The following is a 13,421-nucleotide window of genomic DNA, read 5'->3' as shown; positions in this document are numbered from 1 at the left end:
ACTACTCCATTGTTCCACTGTTCCCATCTCCAATTTAATTTTCTTAGAAATACTTTGTAATACCTCTTATTTGCCTTGAATACGAGATAAAAAGGTGCTCTCACTAAGCTTGTGTTAATAAAAACGCACCATTTCTCAAACCTGAAAAACTAACAATACTAGAATATCTTAGATTGCCATACTTTGTGAAATAAATATTTGCACTGCTTACACCATTCTGTCTTTTTTCTCTGACTGAAATCCAATATTAAGGATAGCTGTACTCTTTTCAGCTATTTCTGTTTCCCTTAACTGTTGAATGTATTTAGCAAGTGCCACATGCACGTGGTAGAAAGAGATAAAGGACTAACCATTACTAAATCTAAGATGTTAATTATGAATTTCGTCCTCCCTTTGAAAGTAGAGACTGTAGAAATTAGGAAAGTCAGTGCTACATCTAGTGAGCTTGCTACATGTTTGAAGTTCATCCACATTCGACCAGTAAAGGGAGTTACGGGATGAAACTGGATTAAAAGTTGTGTTACGAGAACCCCTCACCTTCAGATTTGTACTTGGACAAATAATTTGGTTGTTAATAATTGTTGAAAAATATCAATTTAAAAAAGCCTGTAATGAAGATAAAACATGCTTAATAAAATAAGTAGCCATCACTGGTCTCTGGGGGGCGTTCTCATTACAAGGGGGAAAATTGAAGAGGAAATTTATGCCACACTCCGTCAAACCAAATTCTGCATTACTGGTAATGGTGAGTTTTCTTACGGAGCATTTATCAAACACTTTAGAATTCACATAAAAGACGAGATTAGGTCAGAACTCGTCAGGTTTGGTGAAATATTAAGTTCAGAGACTGTAATCCATTTAAATTGTACCATATTTTCTAATGATGGGGAAATGTAGGATATATTTTTGAGACACAGAATGATACTTATTGATTTAATTGGCAAAGAATGTAGAGATATCAGTAAAAATATCTCAGCATCAATTATAAAACCGAATTTCATTCCTAAGTGACAAATGGAAAGTAATGTAGAATAATATTTTCAGTTTAAAAACCGCCTACTAGGCAAATTTAGGGTAAATGCCAATAATATGTTATTAGATCATTTTCAAATACATAATAAATAAAACAATGATTACATATAAAAATAGGTGTTGGAAATAAAATAATAACCTGAATTTTAAATATTTATTAAAATGACAGTTAAATTCGCACGTGATTACAACTGGCAATTACAAAGGATATTCTCCAATCTCAGGAAGAAGAAGAAAAGAGTTAGAAGATAATTATGGAAAAGTAAGTTAGGAGAATGATGAAACCCTAACTTCACCTTTCTCTAGTTTGTCATTGAATTATCTATTAATAGAGCGGTAATTTCATCTGGTAATTTCTCAATGCAAAACCCTCATGCTACCTCTATTTTACCGCTGGAAAGGTGTTGGGCCCTTCACACCATGTATTACCTTCAGAAGATTTTATTTAAACATGAACAGTCAAAAATGCAATTATTATTTAAGCCATTTGTAGGAAGGTTGACCCCTGACTATGGTTGCCCCCAACTTTTTGCCTGGTGTTTTGCTGGTTTTCTGACTTAGTTGACCTGAGGCCCTGCTGTTCAGGACCTCAGGCCCACTGCTCTCTCTGTAAAATGGATTCCATGTACCTTAGGTACATATCTAAATTGGATACTGAGCCACCTTATCAGTCCCTGTACAGTGTACCCTAGGTACCCAGGGCATAGGTGTACCCAGGGCCTACCAGGGGCTGCAGCATGTATTATGCCACCCCTGGCTGGCCATCCAAATCTGACACAACTGGCTGCTTGACAGCTGGGGCAAGGTGGTGTAATCACCCTTTGCTTTAGATATAGTATACCTATATCTAACCCTAAAATGGACACACAGATCTCCTATCAGTCACTCCTATGGCAGGCCTTAACAATCCTGAAGGCAGAGTGCCTGGAATCGTGTGAGATGGTGCTCTAGCATGAGCTGAGCCTGTCTGCGGCTTTCGGGATCCATCCCTTAGCCGTTTCCATGATATCGCATACCATATACTCTTAAGTGCATTATAATCCTCGCGGTTAAATGCCAACTCTGGTATCGCTTTATCAAAACATGTCGAGTAAGGTGTCATACGAATTGGAATACTAACCCCTCGCCAATTCTGGCGACGGGGTTAGCATTCCACCCTTCTAGAGGGACACGACATGCATGTAACCTATAACCCGGTTAAAAGTCAGACAGAGCCTTAGCATCCACAAAATGGATGCTGCCACCGAGACACAAGTCTGCCCTCCTGCTGCTGGGAGTCCTCCCAGAGCAGGAGATAAGGACAAAGGGTTTCCTGCCAGGGGCGGTGCCAGCACCGTCCCAGACAGGGTTTTGTGTATTGTAGGTAGGCAGGGCTTTAGAGGAAGGTGACTGCACGTGGCACCCCGGTGCTCACTGTGCATAGGCTGGCTGGAACCAGTTCCAGGGTCACTCCAGACCCTGTGCTGGGGAAAAGCCCGCCAAGGAAGTGGGTGAAACCACCCCCCTCCCAGTCCCACCCATAGGGCAGGACTTAGTCGCGTGCCAGCCCCTTTTTCCCAGATAAAGGTAGAGGCTGGCCCCCTTCCAAATCAGATCATCTTTGAATCCTGAAACTACTTTCTGCGAAAGGAACTCAAGACTTCTTCCTAAGATTTCTCCCTTGTGACTAAGGAGTAGTCACCCTGCATCCGCAGGCACCATCTAAGAACACTGCGGTCTGCTGTAAGTCCTTCCTCCGGAATCCGACTGCCCAGCTCGACGAGAACCGGCTTCCCTGGCACCTCTGACCTCTACCCACCTCTACAGCCCAGCTGAGAACCGTGGGTGCGACGAGACCTCAAGGGACCGGCCATCTGCAAGACTGCACGACTTCTTTCCAGCAAGCCCGCCGAGTGAATTCCTGGTGAGTGCTTTGGGGTCCGAGAAGCCCCGACTCTGAGCAGCTCCAGCTCCGAAGTGCAGCCCCCCAGCATCTCCACGATCTGCGTGGGGCCCTTCTGCTTTCCGCTGCTCACCGCGTTGTTTGGCTACTAGCCCGTTGGCTTGTGGCCTTCCTGACGACGCCCGACGACATTTCTGCTGCTGGTCTGGTTGCTCCAGACTGGCCCTTGCTCCCTTCCAGAAGAGGAGCACCCCGGACCCTCCTGGTCCACTCAAGACGCCATTTTGAGTCCACCGCGTGGGCTTGAATTAGCCAAGGCTTGTTGCCCAATCCTGGGTAACTTCGACGCCAACGACTTCATCCATCGTGGGACAGCTCGCACCTCCATCCTGGTCGCCGCCAACGCCTCCTGGTCCGAGAGACTGCAGAGCCCAGCAGCGCCCACTCACCTGACTGCGGTGACTTCGCCCGGTGCCATCCTGGTGCCCACTTAATCACTGGCTAGTGATTCAAGAACTTGGTCCCCTCTGCTTTCAGGTTTTCTTCTTCCTTGATCCAGGCTTGGATCCATCGAACTTTTCTTCACTGGTCGCCTGCCAGCAACTTCTTCCTTCCAGGCTCCTGGTCCGGCAACGAGATCCCCGACGTCTTTTCAGACCTATGCAGCTGCAGCCCCTGGGCTAGGTAACTTCGGCACTCCGGTGTCCCAGCATAGCCTCACTATCCAAGGGTCAGGATCCACTGTCGTTTTCTCCCTACCAGGTCGGGTTCGCCCGTGAACACTAACTTTGTGAATTCTAGCTTCCATAGACTTTGTCCCGCATCCCGCGTGAGAGTGCACACTCTGCACCCGAGTCCCCTAGGCCTCCTAGTAGTAATCTAACGATTCCCTAGTCCAGTCCTAGCGATTCCAAAGCCTATTAGAACTGTTACTTACCTGCTAGTAATTCGCATTCCACTTTTAGCGTATATGGTTTTTCGTGCCCCTCGGGCATTTGTGTAACGTGCTAACTTAAAAGTATTTTCGTAAGAGTTTTGTTGTGTGCTTAGCTCCCTGTCTCATAAAGAGCCAGGGTAGTCTTGTTATAAATAAATACACTGTTTATTTTCATAACAACTTGTGTGGTGTCCTTTCACTGGGTGTTCAAGGGGTAATGTGATGGTAAAACAGCTGGCTTAACACGCCCTCTAGAGTCTTAGCCTTAGACTGCTCGTATCCATGCTACTAGGATAGCTGGTCTATAAGGTTGACTTACAACCAATCATCAATAAGGGTTGTTTGGACTGATATATAGTGATCACTAGAATAGTGAGCACTGCACATCAGGCCAACTTCTCACATTGGTGAGCAGCGGTTGGGATTTGAGCTTGCTGTTGTTTTACCACACATGCCCTAAGAATATCTTGTGAAAGATCACATAAGTACTAAAGGTACATATAACTTAGCTTAGAATACTCTGAGTTCTACTGAACCAGCTGTTGTAGCTCCTAGGGCCTAGCACACCCTAAGCTACAACTCTAGCAAGGGATCAGTAGGCAAACATATAGTGTAGGTAAGTGCACCACTTACACCTCACTAGAAAAGCATGTCGACTCAGGAGGACTCTACTGAGACTCCCCTGGTCAGTGTTGACCCTCCACAGGTCACTTCAAGATATGCAGCTCTCAGCTTTCATGAGATGAGACAGATCTGTGTCTCCAGAAAACTGAAGCAGGGGTCTAACCCCACCACTTCCTTTCTGATAGGTCTCTTAGAGACATATGATGCCAGAAAGCTTTCTCAGTTACATGAGAACATGCCAGCCTTAGAGGGAACCTCTGGGGATCCAGATCTCCACAACACTGATTCAGCAGTTGAGGAGGAGGATCAGGAGGTACTCTCTGGGGATGAGGTAGACAAGGGTCTTGAGGTAGTCAGAAGACTAACTAGGACCAACTTAGACTTACTTGGGCTAGGATCTGGGGGCCCCCCAGTACTGACCCGAAGTGGGCCTAACCTTGGAGTTAGGAGAGATAGATCTCTTTCTAGGGACTCCAATAGATCTCTGCACTCTAATGCCTCTTCTCAGGGGAGAAGGAATCCTCCACAGAGGAGATTTACTTCCCCTCAGAGAAAGGAGCATGAAGCTAGGATGAGACAAGCTGAACTGAGGATTGAAAGGGAAGAAATTGCCCTGGCCAAAGAGAAGCTTGCCCTGGCAAGAGAGCAGCAGATGAGTGGGCTAGCTCCCACTGGTGGCAGCAATCTCCCAAGAGATAGAGAGAAGGGTTTAGATACTAAACACCTGACTAAAATAGTGCCCCCCTTTAAGCAAGGGGATGATATCCAGAAATGGATGGCTGCTCTGGAGAGGGCCTGCACTGTGCAGGGCATTCCCCAGAGTCAGTGGGCAGCTATACTGTGGCTCTCCTTTGATGGTAAAGGTAGAGATAAGCTCCTCACTACAAGAGTGGAGGATGCTAACAATTACCAGGTCCTGAAAAATGCACTGGTTGATGGGTTTGGTTTAACCACTGAGCAGTACAGGTTACTGTTCAGAGACACCCAGAAAACTCAGTCTCAGGACTGGTCAGACTTTGTTGATTGTGCCACTAAGGCTTTGGAAGGCTGGCTACTGGGTAGTAAGGTTACTGATTTCAAAGGATTGTATAATCTAATTATGAGAGAGCAAGTCTTAAATAATTGTCAGAACCAGTTATTACACCAGCACCTGGTAGACTCTGATCTGACCTCTCCACAAGAATTGGGTAAGAGGGCAGACAAATGGGTCAGAACCAGGATTAGGCCCAAGAACCAAGGTGGTGACCAGAAAAAGGAATCAACCAAGCCTCAAGAGAAGGGTGGGAATAAATCTACAGATCAAACCACATCAGGGCCCCAAAAATCCTCTGAGGGGGGTGGGTCCCAGAATCCTTCCAACAACCAGAAGAAACCTTATTGTTATCCCTGTAAACAGGTGGGTCATTTAAAAACTGACAGCAGTTGCCCAAAGAATAACAATAAGGAAAACATACCCCCAAGTAACATTCCCAAACCTCCTGTTACTACTAGTAGTAATCCCCCAGGTGGTGGGAGTGCCCCCAAGAATTTGGGTGCATTTACTTTGGGAGTTCCTGGGGACTCTGGCCTAACCAGGTCCCCTGACTTAGATACTCTTGTCTGTGAGACTGGCATGGGGTTTGCCAACTTCACAACTTGTCCCAACACTTTGGGCAAGTACAGACAGGAGCCCCTCATCAATGGTATAAAAGTTGAGGCCTATAGAGATACAGGGGCTAGCATCACTATGGTGACTGAGAGTCTAGTCCCCTCCAGGCAACTTTTACCTGGTGCCACATACCAGGTGACCAATATTGATGGAGTACAGAGAGATCATCCCATGGCAGTGGTCAATCTCAGCTGGGGAGGTGTCACTGGCCACAAGAGAGTGGCAGTGTCACCAAACTTGCCTGTAGATTGCCTACTGGGGAATGATTTAGAGCTCTCAGCCTGGGCTGAAGTAGAGCAAGAAACCCATTCTAGAATGGTGAACATCCATGGTAAGGTTAGTGGGGCAGTGGTAGCCACAGCCCCAGTCCAAGATATCCTCCCTGAACAGGTCAGGAGGGTTGTGCCAGTCACAACCCAATCTCAGACAACTTCCTTCCCAGAACAGGTTGTCAAGGCTGTGATGGTCACAGCCCACACCCAAACTGAGCCCCCTCCTGAAAAGGTTGGGAGAGTTGTGATGGCCACAGCTCAAACTCAGACAGATGACAGTGTTGTGAAGCCTGAAACTATGGATCACTCCACTCAGACAGAGAGTATTGAGGAGGAAGAGAAATCTCCCTCCCACCAGACTTTAGGAAAGGATCAGCCTCCTCAGGGAACTGATCTGACCCCTTGTGAAGAAACTGCCACAGAGGTAGTCAGGCCTAGCCTGGCAGAACCCCTGATGTCAGTGGACCCTTCCAAGGTGGGACCCAGTCTGGAGCAGGTAACCTGCCCCTCTCTACCCTGCCTCAGTCAGCCCAGGGCTGTAGAGGTCGGGGAGGCCAGTGTTGGACCCCAAAGGGCCCCCTGTCCAAAAGAAGTTCCCAATCAGCAGATTAAGGGCACTGAAGCTAGTAGTCCTAGCCAAGTGAAAATAAAACATACTCCTGAGGGATCCCCCTTAAAATTAGTTAGGGACCTCCCACAGATGGACACTGTTGGGCACAGCCAAACTTGGGACCTGAGGGCCCCAGACCTGACCTGTCCCTCCAGTAAGCCAAACAGAGGGACCCAACCTCCAGCTGTAGGTAGCCAGAGGTTGACCCTGAGAGCCCAAAACAACTCAGTCTTGGAAAGAAAGGCCTATATGGTGGAAAATGATTGGAGGAAGCTGAGCCCAAAATTAGTGGAGCCTCACTTCAGTACTCCATTTCAGCACCAGCCTTTTTCTTTGACAAAACACACCACAGGTAGAGATTCCCTATGGTGGAGACCCTCAGACACCCTTAGGGTGAGGGATTGCTTAGTGGACCATGACATAGGGGGTAACCATGCCCGTGCTGGTACTTCCTTAAATGGCCACTTAGGCAATATAGGCTTACCTGGACAAGGATAGCCTTATCTCCTTTCGTTTGGGGGGGGGTTATGTAGGAAGGTTGACCCCTGACTATGGTTGCCCCCAACTTTTTGCCTGGTGTTTTGCTGGTTTTCTGACTTAGTTGACCTGAGGCCCTGCTGTTCAGGACCTCAGGCCCACTGCTCTCTCTGTAAAATGGATTCCATGTACCTTAGGTACATATCTAAATTGGATACTGAGCCACCTTATCAGTCCCTGTACAGTGTACCCTAGGTACCCAGGGCATAGGTGTACCCAGGGCCTACCAGGGGCTGCAGCATGTATTATGCCACCCCTGGCTGGCCATCCAAATCTGACACAACTGGCTGCTTGACAGCTGGGGCAAGGTGGTGTAATCACCCTTTGCTTTAGATATAGTATACCTATATCTAACCCTAAAATGGACACACAGATCTCCTATCAGTCACTCCTATGGCAGGCCTTAACAATCCTGAAGGCAGAGTGCCTGGAATCGTGTGAGATGGTGCTCTAGCATGAGCTGAGCCTGTCTGCGGCTTTCGGGATCCATCCCTTAGCCGTTTCCATGATATCGCATACCATATACTCTTAAGTGCATTATAATCCTCGCGGTTAAATGCCAACTCTGGTATCGCTTTATCAAAACATGTCGAGTAAGGTGTCATACGAATTGGAATACTAACCCCTCGCCAATTCTGGCGACGGGGTTAGCATTCCACCCTTCTAGAGGGACACGACATGCATGTAACCTATAACCCGGTTAAAAGTCAGACAGAGCCTTAGCATCCACAAAATGGATGCTGCCACCGAGACACAAGTCTGCCCTCCTGCTGCTGGGAGTCCTCCCAGAGCAGGAGATAAGGACAAAGGGTTTCCTGCCAGGGGCGGTGCCAGCACCGTCCCAGACAGGGTTTTGTGTATTGTAGGTAGGCAGGGCTTTAGAGGAAGGTGACTGCACGTGGCACCCCGGTGCTCACTGTGCATAGGCTGGCTGGAACCAGTTCCAGGGTCACTCCAGACCCTGTGCTGGGGAAAAGCCCGCCAAGGAAGTGGGTGTAACCACCCCCCTCCCAGTCCCACCCATAGGGCAGGACTTAGTCGCGTGCCAGCCCCTTTTTCCCAGATAAAGGTAGAGGCTGGCCCCCTTCCAAATCAGATCATCTTTGAATCCTGAAACTACTTTCTGCGAAAGGAACTCAAGACTTCTTCCTAAGATTTCTCCCTTGTGACTAAGGAGTAGTCACCCTGCATCCGCAGGCACCATCTAAGAACACTGCGGTCTGCTGTAAGTCCTTCCTCCGGAATCCGACTGCCCAGCTCGACGAGAACCGGCTTCCCTGGCACCTCTGACCTCTACCCACCTCTACAGCCCAGCTGAGAACCGTGGGTGCGACGAGACCTCAAGGGACCGGCCATCTGCAAGACTGCACGACTTCTTTCCAGCAAGCCCGCCGAGTGAATTCCTGGTGAGTGCTTTGGGGTCCGAGAAGCCCCGACTCTGAGCAGCTCCAGCTCCGAAGTGCAGCCCCCCAGCATCTCCACGATCTGCGTGGGGCCCTTCTGCTTTCCGCTGCTCACCGCGTTGTTTGGCTACTAGCCCGTTGGCTTGTGGCCTTCCTGACGACGCCCGACGACATTTCTGCTGCTGGTCTGGTTGCTCCAGACTGGCCCTTGCTCCCTTCCAGAAGAGGAGCACCCCGGACCCTCCTGGTCCACTCAAGACGCCATTTTGAGTCCACCGCGTGGGCTTGAATTAGCCAAGGCTTGTTGCCCAATCCTGGGTAACTTCGACGCCAACGACTTCATCCATCGTGGGACAGCTCGCACCTCCATCCTGGTCGCCGCCAACGCCTCCTGGTCCGAGAGACTGCAGAGCCCAGCAGCGCCCACTCACCTGACTGCGGTGACTTCGCCCGGTGCCATCCTGGTGCCCACTTAATCACTGGCTAGTGATTCAAGAACTTGGTCCCCTCTGCTTTCAGGTTTTCTTCTTCCTTGATCCAGGCTTGGATCCATCGAACTTTTCTTCACTGATCGCCTGCCAGCAACTTCTTCCTTCCAGGCTCCTGGTCCGGCAACGAGATCCCCGACGTCTTTTCAGACCTATGCAGCTGCAGCCCCTGGGCTAGGTAACTTCGGCACTCCGGTGTCCCAGCATAGCCTCACTATCCAAGGGTCAGGATCCACTGTCGTTTTCTCCCTACCAGGTCGGGTTCGCCCGTGAACACTAACTTTGTGAATTCTAGCTTCCATAGACTTTGTCCCGCATCCCGCGTGAGAGTGCACACTCTGCACCCGAGTCCCCTAGGCCTCCTAGTAGTAATCTAACGATTCCCTAGTCCAGTCCTAGCGATTCCAAAGCCTATTAGAACTGTTACTTACCTGCTAGTAATTCGCATTCCACTTTTAGCGTATATGGTTTTTCGTGCCCCTCGGGCATTTGTGTAACGTGCTAACTTAAAAGTATTTTCGTAAGAGTTTTGTTGTGTGCTTAGCTCCCTGTTTCATAAAGAGCCAGGGTAGTCTTGTTATAAATAAATACACTGTTTATTTTCATAACAACTTGTGTGGTGTCCTTTCACTGGGTGTTCAAGGGGTAATGTGATGGTAAAACAGCTGGCTTAACACGCCCTCTAGAGTCTTAGCCTTAGACTGCTCGTATCCATGCTACTAGGATAGCTGGTCTATAAGGTTGACTTACAACCAATCATCAATAAGGGTTGTTTGGACTGATATATAGTGATCACTAGAATAGTGAGCACTGCACATCAGGCCAACTTCTCACACCATTGAAGAGGGTTTTTTTTTCTAGTCAAAAGTTAAGCTTTTCTCTGACCCTTTATTCATTAGTAAAATATCAATCAGGTTACAGAATGTGGAGATCACAAAAAATAGCATTAATACAGAACATATTACAGTCTGCATATAAGCATCACATGTAGAAAGGAAAATGTGGCGCAAAATATCAGTCCAAACTCTTAAGGAGTTTCTAAGAAAAATGGTCTTGCAAGGCTAATCAATAATTAAATAGTTTGCAAAAGTCTCCCATTAAGAGAAATAAATGCATAAGTATGCCCAGGTCAGGTGGGATAGTCCTTGCACCCTCTCTATTTTGCATTTTCATTAATGGGGTTCTGAAATATTATGAAGATTATCCAACTGATGCCCCAAGCCTAGGTGGAAGAAAAGATCCCACTCCGAATGTTTGCCGACAACACCCTCATCATTTCCAAAACAAGACAGTGTCTTCAACGCGCCCTGATAAGATTTGAGGAGTTCTGTGAGGATCATGACCTTGTTGTCAATTTTGACAAAACAAAGTTTATGGTCCTCCAAAACTCTGCGAAACACATCGGCGAAGTTGGGATGCGGGAAGGTGCATTGGAACAAACTGAGACCTTTTCATATCTCGGGGTAACACTTGATAAAAAGATGAGTTGGAAGCCTCAACTTGATTGTCTTATGGTTAAACACGCCCAACTCTCGGGTGCGTTGCTTCGGGAATGTAATCGTTCTCACCTCAAACCCGTGGCCCCAGTTCTCCAGATATACAATTCTAAAGACAGTGCCGCAATTTTGTATGGCTCAGAGTTGTGGGCGCACGTGAATCAGGATACATTGGTGGTAACACAAAATAAATTCTTAAGATCTGTAACGGGTTTTCCGCAATCAACCCCCATAATTCCTCTCCATTTGGATTTGGGGTGTCACTCCGTAAGAGATATCGCCTGACTCAAATCAGTCTTACACTGGAGAAGATTCTGGGTGACCCCTGAACTAACCAACTATGCGTTGGCGGTCCCGGAAATTTGAGATTTGGATGTGAACAACAAACTAGAGTGGTTTAGGGGTGTTAAATATATTCTCATTGAGTTGGGACTGACTCGGATGTGGTCTTCTCCAGAGGGAAGTGTTTTTCCGAAAAAAAAAGTGTTAAAGACAGTATACTGGGATTGGATTTACACCCATCAGTATGCATCCACGAATACTCTCACAGCACCTTTCTATACACTAAGTCTGAACCTTATCTAGAACAGTATTTGGACCTAATTACCTCAACTCGTGACCGTAAACTATTTAATCAATTTAGAGTTGGTACCCTACCGACCAAGATTTTTACTTCTAAGAGGTCTGGTTCACTTGCAAGCAATAGTAAATGTCCATTTTGCCCAGAAAGAGAAGAATCGGTGGGCCACATTCTATTTGCTTGTCCAGCTTATCACAACCCGAGGAGATACTGGCTCAAACCAATTTGCACTTTGATGGGTACCAGGGATCACCGCGAGACATTTAGACTATTTAAATTTGCTGTGGATGGCCCCTATGTGATTGCTATTTTTTGGGCCGTGTGTGGGTGATTTGCTGGTCTGAAGGGAGGCGTTTGTAATTTTCTTCTATATTGCTCCTCCCTTTTTCTTTTTATCTTTTATATGTGTTACTTGTTGACATGTTTTTTAATGCCTTTGATGTATTTTTAATTATGATCTGTTTCTGGTCTACCATAAAGGCAGGTTTTAATACAGTTTTTTAAATATTTATTGCTTTAACATGTATATAGGATTGTTCCACAGTTATGTGTATTGGAATAGTAAAATGTATTGTTTACTGAGGTTACTTGGACCCTGTGTTTTTATATTGTGCTAACTTGTGTGATTTTCTTTTTAAATCAAAATAAAGTGTAAATGATGATGATATAAGCATCACAAGTAGAAAGGAAAATGTGGCGCAAAATGTCAGTCAAAACTCTTAAAGAGTTTCTAAGAAAAATAGTCTTGCAAGGCTAATCAATAATTAAATAATTTGCAAAAATCTCCCATTAAGAGAAATACATGCATAAGCCAAATAAATCTTTTCAGACCTTATTAATTAGTCAAGGCATAAACTTAAAGTTTAGCATCCAATTCTATCCTAATCAGCTGCACTCTCTGCATCTCTGTGTCTCTGATAGGAGCTGCTCCTTGAAAGCAACCCTCCTTCACCAGACAGTAAAGAAATGTGGCCTGGTGCCAAAATACGACGTGCGAGGATTCTCTGGAAAAAAAATCCTCCCCTCTCCACAGAAGCAATCTCCACCCTTCAGCTATCTCCCGCGACGTTTCTCGTACCTAACCCATATGAATGAAGCAGAGCCTAAGCCAAAAATCAAAATGAGCAAAAAAGCCAACCACGCCTCCAAAGAGGTCATTATTTATGATCTAATTTTTGGCAGACTACACAAAAATGTTGCATTTTCAGGAAAACTTGAAAGTGATTGGTCAGCCATGATGGCAGGAGGTCTCACTATCCTGACTCCTTCTAAAATTCTAGAGCATACTAATTTTAATAAAAGAAGCGCAAATGATGAATACATTTTATATGTTCAGCAACATTTACTAGGAAAAATGTTTCTATCTTTTCCTCTTCCTTCCTTCCACAGCGCAGGCTAGAAGGATTCTTTAGTTAACTGACACATTGGCACAATCACAAGAATGTTTAAAGTTCAAAGTGGCCTTGACTCCTTCCGCGGTTTGAGTCAAGCTGGTGTCTGCACATGCTCTCTTCTCTTTAATGCAAGTCATATCCTTGCTGGATTCACAGGCAGCCATGTAATGATAGGTCCAAAAACAAAACAGACACACAAGAGAATATTCATTTCATGTAAATCAGCCCATTATGTTTCCCTCCCTCATACTAATACCCCTTATACATGTTTACCTAGCCAAGCTGTTAGTTTAAAGCAGCTTTTTCTATCATTTGTGTACAACATGCAAAAATGTCCAATGTACAACATAGCATTATTATGCATTAGTGTAAAATTTAAAAGCGCACAGTTAATACAGCGCACACAGTGAATACAGAGCACACAGCAACATGCTTTAATGTTTTAGATAGCTTTTCATGCAAAAAGCATTTAGCCCCATGTGTAGTAGTTGGTGCATTGTTAATTCAAACACATTAAA

General features: G+C 46.2%; 1 protein-coding gene across 3 annotated transcripts in view; it reads left to right on the top strand.

Annotated features, from left to right (window-relative positions):
* The window catches only part of LOC144799891 (extracellular calcium-sensing receptor-like), a 216,307-nt gene that overhangs the window by 161,301 nt on the left and 41,585 nt on the right, over nt 1-13,421 (top strand). The window lies entirely within an intron of this gene.

The sequence above is a fragment of the Lissotriton helveticus genome, chromosome 12, assembly GCF_964261635.1.
Source record: "Lissotriton helveticus chromosome 12, aLisHel1.1, whole genome shotgun sequence".
Classification (NCBI taxonomy): Eukaryota; Metazoa; Chordata; class Amphibia; order Caudata; family Salamandridae; genus Lissotriton; species Lissotriton helveticus.
The sequence above is the reverse complement of the archived record's forward strand: the minus strand, read 5'-3'. Positions and strand labels throughout refer to the sequence as shown.